The sequence below is a fragment of the Choloepus didactylus genome, chromosome 2 (assembly GCF_015220235.1).
Source record: "Choloepus didactylus isolate mChoDid1 chromosome 2, mChoDid1.pri, whole genome shotgun sequence".
Taxonomy (NCBI): domain Eukaryota; kingdom Metazoa; phylum Chordata; class Mammalia; order Pilosa; family Megalonychidae; genus Choloepus; species Choloepus didactylus.
This window is the reverse complement of record NC_051308.1, coordinates 76,145,769-76,157,711: the sequence shown is the minus strand read 5'-3', so window position 1 is coordinate 76,157,711 and position 11,943 is coordinate 76,145,769. Positions and strand designations below refer to the sequence as shown.

Sequence of the window (11,943 nt, the reverse complement as noted above, 5' to 3'; positions counted from 1 at the left end):
AGTTTTCTTAGCACCATTTGTTGAAGAGACTATTCTTTTTCAATTGAGTGGATTTAGCACCCTTGTCAAAATTCAGTTGGCCATAAATGTGAGGGTAGATTTCTGAACTACTAATTCAATTCCATTGGTCATTATGTCTGTCCTAGTGCCAGTACCATGTTGTTTTGATTATGGTAGCTTTGTAACAAGTTTTAAAATGGGGAAGTGTGAGTCCTCCAACTTCATTCTTCATTTTCAAGATGACTTTGGCTATTTGGGTTGTCTCTCTTACCCTTTCATATAAATTTGATGAGAGGCTTTTACATTTCTGCAAAGAAGGCTGTTGGAATTTTGGATGGGATTGAGTTGAAACTCTAAATTGCACCTTAACCATATTTAGTGTTTGAATCCATGAACATAGGATGTCCTTCCATTTATTGAGGACTCCTTTGATGTCTTTTCTGTGTACAAGTCCTTTACTGCCTTGGTTAGAATTATTCCTGGATACTTGATTCTTTTATTTGCTATTACAAATGGATTTTTTTCTTGATTTCTTCTTCCAGTTGTTCATTACTAGTGTATAGAAAAACTACTGATTTTGAGCAATAGATGATGGGTGTTGGGAGGGAGGGAGGGAGAAAGGGAGGGAAAGAGACAGTGGTGTGACAGGATCTTAAAGGTGATGGATTGGGGTATCGGGGGAGGGGGGTCAGGGTATGATGGAGTTCTATGTATGGGGTTTGTACTGTTTTTGCAACTGTTCCTGTAAGATTGAACTTATTTCAAATAAAATTTATTATTAAAAAAAAAGAAAAACTACTGATTTTGCACATTGATCTTTTACCCCATTACTTTGCTGAATTAGTTTATTAGTTTTAGTACTTGTATTATGAATTTTTCAGGATTTTCTGCATATAGGATCATGTCATATGCAAATAGGGAAAGTTTCACGTCTTCCTTTCCAATTTGGATGCATTTTATTTCCTTCTCTGGCTTAAAAGCTGTAGTTGGAACCTCCAGTACAGTACTGAATAACAGTGTTGATAGTGGAAATCTTTATCTTGTTCCTGATCTTAGGTGGAAAGCTTGCAGTCTTTCACCATTGAGTATGATGTTATACTCTTTATTATGTTGAGGCAGTTTCCCTCTTTTCCTGGTTATCTAAGTGTTTTTAATCAAGAAGTGGTGCTAGATTTTGTCAAATGCCTTTTTAGCATCAATTGAGATATCAGGTGCTTTTTTTTCTATTCTTTGTTCTATTAACATGGTGTATTACATTAGCTGATTTTCTTGTGTTGAACTGTGAACCACCCTTGCATACTTGGGATAAATCCTACTTGACTGTTGTGTGTAATTCTTTGAGTGTGCTGTTGGATTCGATTTACTAGTATTTTATTGAAGTTTTTGCATCTATATTTATAAGAGATTTCAGTCTGTAATTTTCCTTTCTTGTAATATCTTTATCTGGCTTTGTTATGAGGATGATGTTGGCTTCATAGAGTAAATTAGGGAGTGTTCCCTCCTGTACAATGTTTTGGAAGAGTTTGATCATGATCACTGTTTATTCTTGGAATTTTTGGTGAAATTCACTTGTGAGATCATCTGGTCTTGGGTTTTGCTTCTTGGGAGGCTTTTGATAACTGATTCAATCTGTTTACTAGTTATTGGTTTGTTGAGTTCTTCTACTTCTTCTTGAGTAAGTGTAGGTAGTTTGTGTGTTTCTAGGAATTTGTCCATTTCATCCTTGATGTTGTCCCACAGTTCTCTCAGCCTCTGTTACTTTTCTCCATTCTTTTTTTCTTTCTGCTCCTCAGCATGAATAATTTTAATTGTCTTGTTTTTGAGTTCACTGATTTCTTTCTTTTGAAAGCTCCAATCTGCTTTTGAAATTCTCTAGAGAATTTTTCATTTCAGTTATTCTGGTTTCATCTCTAATATTTTTGTTTGGTTCTTTTAAAAAATTCTGTCTCCTTATTGAGAGTCTCATATTGTTCATTCATCATTTTCCTGATATTCTTTAGTTCTTTCTATGTGTTTTCTTTATTTCCTTGAGCTTATCGAGGATCATTTTTAAAAGTTGTTGTCCAGTATGTGCAAAGTCTGGCCTTCATGGATGATTTCTGAATATTTATGCCATTCCTTTGGATAGGCTATCATTTCCTATTTCTTGGTTTGTCTTGTAATCTTTTGTTGCACACTGCACATTTTAATATTTTAAAGTATTTGCTCAAAGATTTAGACCCAGATCTGTCCCTTCCTCAAGTTTTTGTGCAGGTAGTGATCTGTCAGAGATTTCCTTGAGTTTCAGGAGCTAACAAAAACAAACAAACCAACACAATAAACATCTTTCACAGTCTTTGCAAATTGTCTCTGCTTTGGCTGGTGCTCTCCTTCAGAATTTAGCCCTCCTATAATGAAGATCAGCCTGAGACAAAGGTAAAGTGCAGGGTCCTTTCTGTCTTTTTTGAATCTGATTCTTGTTTTGAGTTTATGCTTGCTTGTGGTTTTAGGAATTCCCCTGTTTACTGGGCTTACTGGAATTCAAGTACTCTTCTACTCCTTATGAAATAGACTTTCTCCCTATTCCGGGTTCTCTATTTGTACGACTTAAGGTAGGCAATTTTTTTTTGCCCCAGTGCTGCTTTGACTTAATTGTTTCTCTCTCTGGTATGTGCATAGGGCTTACTCTGCTCTCTTTGTAACAGGGCCACGGATTCACAATGGGTGCAAATACTGTCTCCACACCATGCTAGAATGGGGCACCATGATCTTCTCCTACTGTTTTTGAAAATTGTGTTTTCTTAATTTGACACTCACCCAATTTCTGCCACACTTGATCTGTTTTCTGGAGTTCTGAGGAAGATGGCTGTGCCGGGCTTTTCTAGTTGTCGGGGCACAGTACACTGGGACAGCTTATGCCACCATCCTGGTTGACCAAAATTCTCTTTATGTATTTGGTGCTTCAGTTTTTGTTGTACAGAAGTTTAAAATTATTAGATCTTCCCAGTTAAATGTCTTTTTATTACACACACACACACACATAGTAACTCTCTTTATCCATTACAATTCTTTTCTGTTTTAATCTCTGTTGGTAGTTCTTGCCCGGAAGGTCTTTTCTTATATTTTTACTTTCAATGCTCTCATGTTGATGCATGTCTATTGTAAATAGTATATAGGTATATATTGTTTTTAATTTTTCTACACAACTTGCTAATGGATCGCTTTTAATTGGAGAAGTTAGTCAATGATGAGCTTTTATTGTAATTCCTGATATATTTAATACCTATCATTTTACTTTATGTTTTCCACATGTTCTTTTTTAAATGAGATTTTTAATGCTCTTTTTTTTCCTGACCTTTGTTCTTATATTCAAACTTCCTTTAGGTTGATTATGTTTTCTTCAGTCCCTTTTAATTTCCTCTCCTAATTTAGAAGATATATATAAGAACATTATTGTTAAAAATACTTTTTATTGAAATATACTCGAAAAGTGCATACATCATAAGTAAATATCTTAATGCATTTTCATAAGCTGAACACATTCCCGTAATCAGAATCCAGAGCAAGAAAAGAACAATGCCATCTTCTAAGATGCTCTCTCCATGCTCCCTTCTAGTCAGCACTCATCTTGCTCCAAGAGCAATCTTTATCCTGACTTCTATAGATTATACACACATATATCATAGATTACACACACACACAGACACACACATGACTCAAACATAGAAAATATGTTCAATTTATTCATAATATGAGAGAAGCAAATTAAAATTACACTAAGATAACATTTCTCTTATCAGTTAAGCAAAATTTAAAAAGCTTCCCAACACATTTTTTGTTGGCAAGAGATGAGATAATAGGCACTTTATATATTACTGGTGGGGATGAAAGTTGGTGCAAAAATTATGGAGGGAAATTTGGCTATATCAAACAAAACTACATATGTAATTACCTTTTGATCCAGCAATTACATTTCTAGGCATTTACCCTGAAATATACTTGAAAAATAACATGAACAAATTTATTCATAGCAGTATTGCTTATAATTACACAATAATGAGACAATCCGAATGGATGGACATTAAGGAGATTGGTTAAATAAACCATGGTATACTCAAGTAATGAAATACTATGGAAGTTTAGTTGAGAAAGATCTCTACAAACTGATAGTAGAGTGATTTGCATAATTGTTAAGTGAGAAAGAGAAAGGAAAATTGTATGTGGTATATAGTATGATACTTTTTTTTTTTTAAACATCATTTTATTGAGATATATTCACATACCACGCAGTCATACAAAACAAATTGTACTTTCGATTGTTTACAGTACCATTACATAGTTGTACATTCATCACCTAAATCAATCCCTGACACCTTCATTAGCACACACACAAAAATAACAAGAATAATAATTAGAGTGAAAAAGAGCAATTGAAGTAAAAAAGAACACTGGGTACCTTTTTCTGTTTGTTTCCTTCCCCTACTTTTCTACACATCCATCCATAAACTAGACAAAGTGGAGTGTGGTCCTTATGGCTTTCCCAATCCCATTGTCACCCCTCATAAGCTACATTTTTATACAACTGTCTTCGAGATTCATGGGTTCTGGGTTGTAGTTTAATAGTTTCAGGTATCCACCACCAGCTACCCCAATTCTTTAGAACCTAAAAAAGGTTGTCTAAAGTGTGCGTAAGAGTGCCCACCAGAGTGATCTCTCGGCTCGTTTTGGAATCTCTGCCACTGAAGCTTATTTCATTTCCTTTCACATCCCCCTTTTGGTCAAGAAGATGTTCTCCATCCCATGATGCCGGGTCTACATTCCTCCCCGGGAGTCATAGTATGATACTTTTTGTGTATGAGAGGAGATACAAGAAAATAAACATGAATGTGTTATTTTTGCCAAAAGAAACACAAGAAGGAAAACACCATAAACTAATGAGATTGGTTACCCACCAGGGATGAATAATAATGAAGGGTTGGGATCAGGGAGTGACTCTTCTCTAAGTATACTTTTTGATATAATTTTGACTTTTGTATCATGCTAATATTTTATATACTCAAGCTAAACCTACAAAACAAAATAAAATCAGTAAGAATCAAGGGAGGAGGGGAGGGCAAGATGGTAGCATAGAGAGGAGTGGAATTTAGTTAGTCCCCTGGAACAACTAATAAGCAACCAGGAACAACTAGTAAATACTTTGGAATAATGGCTGAGGGACAACCATGACTGTCCACACTTCATACAGCAACCTGGATTGGGAGGAGTGCCTGAGATCATAGCATAAAATCTGTAAGTAAAAGCTGCAGAACCACACTGGAAGCCCCCTCCCCCCATGGCAGGCTGAGCTGCAAAACCTCACTGTAGTAGAAAGCAGCACTCTCCTAGCAAGAGAATATAGCTCAGCCCACCTCCAAACAGGGTTTTAATTAACAAATATGGACTGCTGAATACAATCTACAAACCCTCAACAAGCAGACAGAGGCTTTTAGTGACTACTGAGCTTAAAGAACCAGAGGACTCATCTGTTCCAGGAGGGGGAGACCAGAAGACCAGGTGTTACCTCTGGCAATGAGTGAAACTGGGGGCTATGTATTGGCTCCAAAAGGGGGCTTTCTGTCCCTTTTTCTCTCTCTTAACCTGAGGGGCTCAGTGGAGAGAGCCTCAGCCATTTTCAGTTTGCAGCGCTCTGATCCAGACAGGGGTGGAGATAACAGAGTCAGAAAGACAACAATTCAAATGCAAATGATAACTCCCTAGGGGTATATTTTCCCTAAGACAAAGGAGGTAGAGCCCAGCTCTACTACTGGTCCTGCCTTCAGAACCAGACCCCAGATCCTGGGAGAAAACAGCCAAAACAGAAACTAAAGGGGCCATGCCTCCTTACACCATTTGAGAGCGACAAGCAGACAGGTGCCACATTCTGGGCAGGTTAGGAAAAGCATAGCAGTTAGAGACCTCAAAGGAAAGTTGGTCAAACTCTAAGATACTCCCACAGGGAGACTTGAAACTGAATATAACCCCACTCTGAGATCTGAACCCATTCTGATCTGGGAAAATCTGATGGGGGTAACCAAGGAAACCAGATGCCTAGACAAAAGAAAACTACAATCTACACTAGGAAAAACAAAGATATGTTCCAGTCAAAGGAACAAACACACCTCAATCAAGGTACAGTTGAGATACTGTTTCACTTTAATGAAACAATCTATTAAAGATTTTCAAAGAGATCTGCTAAACCAAATAAAAAACCAAATCAATGAGTTCAGGGAAGATATAACAAAATATACAAAGGCCATAAAGAAAACACTGGGCGAACATAAGCTAGAAATTGAAAGTTTGAATAAACAACTGGCAGAATCTATGGAAATGAAAGGCACAACACAAGAGATGAAAAACACAATGGAGACATGCAACAGCAGATCTCAAGAGGCAGAAGAAAACACTCAGGAACTGGAGAACAAGACATCTGAAATCCTACACACAAAAGAACAGATAGGGAAAAGAAAGGAAAAATATGAGCAATATCTCAGGAAACTTAGTGAGAACATGAAGCACATTAATATATGTGTCATGGATGTCCCAGAAGGAGAAGAGAAGAGAAAAGGGCAGAAGCAATAATAGAGGGAATAATCAGTGAAAACTTCCCATCTTTTAGGAAAGACATAAAATTACAGATCCAAGAAGCACAGCATACCCCAAACAGAATAGATCTGAATAGACCTACACCAAGACACTTAATAATCAGATTATCAAACATCAAAGACAAACAGAGAATCCTGAAAGCAACAAGAGGAAAGCGATCCATCACATACAAAGGAAGCTTGATAAGACTATGTGCGGATTTCTCAATAGAAGCCATGGAGGCAAGAAGGAAGGTGTGATGTTTTTAAGATATTGAAAGAAAAAAACCACCAACCAAGAATTCTATATGTCCTTCAAACATGAGGGAGAGTTTAAAATATTCTCTGACAAACAGACAATGAGAGCGTATGTGAACAAGATACCTGCTCTACAGGAAATACTATAGGGTGAGAGGTTTGGAACACAATTTTGGGTGATGGTAGCACAGCAATGTAAGTATACTGAACAAAGATGACTGGGTATGGGTGAAAGAGGAAGGTTAGGAGCATGTGGGACACCAGGAGGAAAGAGGAAAGATAAAGACTGGGACTGTATAACTAAGTGAAACCTAGAGTACTCAACAATTGTGATAAAATGTACAAATATATTTTTACATGAGGAAGAACAAATGAATTTCAGCCTTGCAAGGTGTTAAAAATAGGGTGGTATTGGGGAAAAAAATACACTCAATGCAAACTAGAGACTATAGTTATCAGAAACACTGCATTACACTTCCTTTAATGTAACAAAAGCAATATACCAAAGCTCAGTGCCTATAAGAGGGGGGCATAAGGGAGGGGTATGGGACTCTTGGCATTGGTGATGTTGTCTGACTCTTTTATTCTACTTTAATTTAATTCTATCTTTCCTTTTGTTGCTTTTTAGCTGTCTTTTTTTTTCTCTCTCTCTCTTACTTTTTCTGTAAAAAAAGTTCTCTCTACTTTCTTTGACTCTTCCTCCTTCTTTGTGGAAGAAATGGAGATGTCCTTATATAGATAGTGGTGATAGTGGTGAATACATAAATATGTGACTATACAGGGAACCACTGATTTTTTACTTAGGACAGAATATATGGTGGGTGAACAAAACCATCTTTAAAAAAAACTGGTTTATGAAGAAACCTTGAGGGCACTATATTGAGTGAAATAAGACAGACACATAAGGACAAATATTGCAGGGTCCCACTGATATGAACTAATTATAACATTTAAACTCATAGACATGAAATATAAGTAATCAGGATACAGAACGAGGCTGAAGAATGGGGAGTGATTGCTTTTTAGGAGCAGAATGTTCAACTAGGTTGAACTTAAGTGTTTGGAAATGGACAGAAGTAATGGTAGCATGTTATTGTGAGAATAACTAACAGTGCTGAATGGTGTGTGACTGTCATGGAAATAAGAAGCTTAGAGTCATGTATGTCACCAGAAGGAAAGCTGGAAATTAAAAGATGGGACTGTATAAAACAGTGAATCTTGTGGTGGACAATCTCTGTGATTAACTGTACAAATAAGAGAAATCTCTTTCATGAACTACAACAAATGTATGGCACTTGTAACTGGAAGTTAATAATAGAGAGACATATAGGGAAAAATATATGCCTATTACAAACTATGTACTGCAGTTAGTAGTCTTTTAACATTCTTTCAGCAAGAGTAACAAATGTACTATACCAATACTATGAGTCAGTAATGGAGTGGGGGGTGGTTTGGGGTGTGGCAGGATTTGAGTTTTCTTTTTTTGTCTTTATTTCTTGTCTGGCTTAATGAAAACATTCTAAAAATTGAAAAAAATTAATTGTGGTGATGTATGCACAGCTGTATATGGTACCATGGGCAATTGATTGTGCACTTTGGCTCTTTGGATAACTGTATGGTATGTGAAAAATCTCAGTAAACTTAAGTTAAAAAAAAAAAAAAAAGAATCAGGGGAACAGATTCACCTCTTTGCACTATGTCCAGCGGAATTCTGAAGGCACTGCACAGCGACGCCTATGTGGAGCTGAGCCAGTGCTGGGACTAGTACTTCTGGGGTGACAATGAAGAACAAGAAAAATTACTGAAGAAAAGCTGTACGCTTTATGTTGGAAATCTTTCCTTTTACACAACTAAAGATCAAATCTATGAACTCTTCAGCAAAAGTGGTGATATAAAGAAAATCATTATGCGCCTGGATAAGATGAAAAAAAACAGCATGTGGATTCTGTTTTGTGGAGTACTATTCAAGAGCAGATGCAGAAAATGCCATGTGGTATATAAATAGAACTCGTCTAGATGACTGAATCATTGGTACAGACTGGGACGCAATCTTTAATGAGGGCCAGCAGTGTGGCTGGTGTGATCTGGGGGACAGGTACAAGACAAGTGACAGCAAGACTATGACGCTGGGAGAGGCTATGGAAAACTGGTACAGAACCAGTGAATGGGTGAGAGCCCCGTTAGCGAAAAACTCATTCCCTGGACTGTTGAATTTGTTGAAGAGCAATACTGAAGGTCTGAAAACCAGCCCATTTCTACCAACCTTTGATCACTGTCTTTACTGGGCTGGAAGCCTCTTCATGGTGTTCCTCTCTGAAAATTATTAAAGGACAGAATCCAAAAGAATGCTTTTAATTTTAGTCTTAGAATCTTGGCTGTGGGTCAGATTACCAGAAGAATTTTCTGTTACCAGGTCAAAAACTGTGTTCCATGATGACAGTTTAGATTTATGAGATTGATTAATCTGTCAGCTAAAATGTTACACTTCTTCTAAAGACAGGAAAAATTTTAAAAATTTGTTTTACCATGTTTGAGTCTAAGTAGGTTTATGATCTACATTGAGGACTGGATTTTTTTTTTAGTTTTAAGTTTGCAAAAGATTAATAAATGGAGTTTTGCTATGTAGTATAGTCTTGCTCTACATTAGGAAAAGATGTTTGACAACTGAATTTGTTTTCTATGTTGAATTCTAATCTCTACAGGCAAACTTAGAGTCAAGGGGCCTAACTGAAGAGTTGGTACAAAAATTAAGCCTTAGACAGTCCCCAGAAGATACCACTTCCTGAAGCATGGTCCTTTAGGAAATGCAAGTGCAGGACTCGAAGGGTATTTATTAAACACATTTTTCAAAAGATGTACAAGTTATATCTAAAGCTAAACAAAGCAAGAGTTCATATTACCAAGAACTTCAAATGCTCCAGAGGGGAGCACTGTCAGTAGGAAATGTGATGAAAAAACAAGGGATGAGTTAAAACATTGCCTTGAAATTATGAAGGTTGCTCTGATGTCCATCAGATTTATTCTTTTCATTTTCAGAGTGATTTTGGGAATGGAGTGAGTTTAAAGAGCTTGAAGATCGAGAAAATACTTAACAAATTGATCAGATAATCTTCCCTCAGGAAATATCTTTTTCAGCCAATTCTTGTATTGAAGTCTGTTTTGTTTTTATCCCATGTCAAATTAATTATACTTACTGAAGTTCAGAGCCTTAATAGCAAGCAACTGATCTCTACAGAGAGAGGAGTCGAGAGAATTTATTATGCATTTGTAAGGCAAGAAGTGATGTGTTGTAATACTCTGTGTGAGCTGTTGCTCACTTAAAAATGCTAGTCTAGTATAACTTTCCCTGATAAAAGTAGTTTGTGAAAATTGGGGCCAAAATAATTAATGTGAACATCTTTCTTTCATGTTACAGTAACTAGTTTTCTCATGAAATTCAAACTGTTTGAACTTTTAAAAGAGCTATAACTAGTTGTAAGTGCTTGAGAAGAAACATTTAAATTAATGAAGATACAGTATTTGTTTTTCTAATTTCTTTTCACATTATAGTTTCAATTAATATATTTTATATTCTTTTGTAAATATAACTCAGATTTCTGTAGGTCTTAAAACCAGAGTGGTTCTTTTTTTTTTTTAATTCAGTTTTATTGAGATATATTAACATATCGTGCAGTCATCCATGGTGTATAATCAACTGTTCACAGTACCATCATATAGTTGTGCATTCATCACCCCAATCAATTTTTGAAGTTTTCCTTACAGCAGAAAGAATAAAAATAAGAATAAAAAATAAAAGTAAAAAGGAACACCCAAATCATCCCCCTATCCTGCCCTATTTTTCATTTAGTTTTAGTCCCCATTTTCCCACTCATTCATCCACACACTGGCTAAAGGGAGTGTTAGCCACAAGATTTTGACAACCATACCATCACCCCATGCAAGCTATACAGTTATACAATCATCTTCAAGAGTCAAGGCTACTGGTTTGGAGTTTGATAGTTTCAGGTTTTTACTCTAGCTATTCAAATACACTAAAACCTAAAATGGGATATCTATATAGTACATAAGAATGCCCTCCAGAGTGACCTCTGGACTCCATTTGAAATCTCTCAGCCACTGAAACTTTATTATTTCATTTCGCATCCCCCTTTTGGTCAAGAAGATGTTCTCAATCCCATGATGCCGTGTCCAGATTCATCCCTGGGAGGCGTATCCTGCATTGCGAGGGAGATTCACACCCCTGGGTGGCAGATCCTACGTAGTGGGGAGGGCAGTGATTTTACCTGCCGAGTTGGCTTTGCTAGAGAGAGAGGGCCCCGTCTGAGCAACAAAGAGGTACTCACAGAGTGGTTCTTATTTGAATTGTTGATTCTGTGCCAAGTCACCTTTCAATAAAGTTGGAACCGTTTAAAAAAAAATGAAGAATCTGGGGAATCAAAAATGAAATAAAAACTGAAACTACTTCCAAATGAAAACTACAGCCACATTAATGTTGGGGAGAAAACAACCCAAGTAACTTTTGGAGATAGTATTTTTAAAACCTAACTTAAAAATAAAGGCAAAATGAACTGTCCACAAACATTGAACTCTAATTGGTTAGGAGGATTGTTTAAAACAGTATTGTGGGGTAGCAATCTGATGCTACTTTACCTGTTTTTTAAGGACTGGATAAATAAATGAACACCTTGAGGGTAAAGGAATCTGGGTTCTCAGTGTTGGTGACGGAAGTACAGCTATGGACTGGGGGAAGATTAGAGTGAATCCTTGGTGTTGGATTGGGATGGAAGCATCAATATGAGCTTGGGGTTTGTTCCATCTCTATTTGTTTATCTATTGATCGATCAATCGATCAATCATACCTCTATCTATGTCTGTATATACAAATAAATATACAAACATTTCCCAGTTCTGTCCACTGAGAGAGACTAGAAATGACAACCCAGTAGTAGTGAGCACACTTAGTCTCCAAAGCTTGACTTCTAAATAATATTCTTCACTAAATGAAACAGAGCTTCTTAGAAAATAAACTAGGATTGGAGCAGAGAAACTACAAACTAAGCCTGGGATATGATCTTACCAGAAACTA

At 36.6% G+C, this 11,943-nt stretch overlaps 1 pseudogene; it reads left to right on the top strand.

The window, feature by feature from the left end:
* The first annotated feature begins 8,553 nt into the window (after nucleotides 1-8,553).
* LOC119516346 lies at nucleotides 8,554-9,021 on the top strand (annotated as a pseudogene).
* The last annotated feature ends 2,922 nt before the right edge of the window (nucleotides 9,022-11,943 follow it).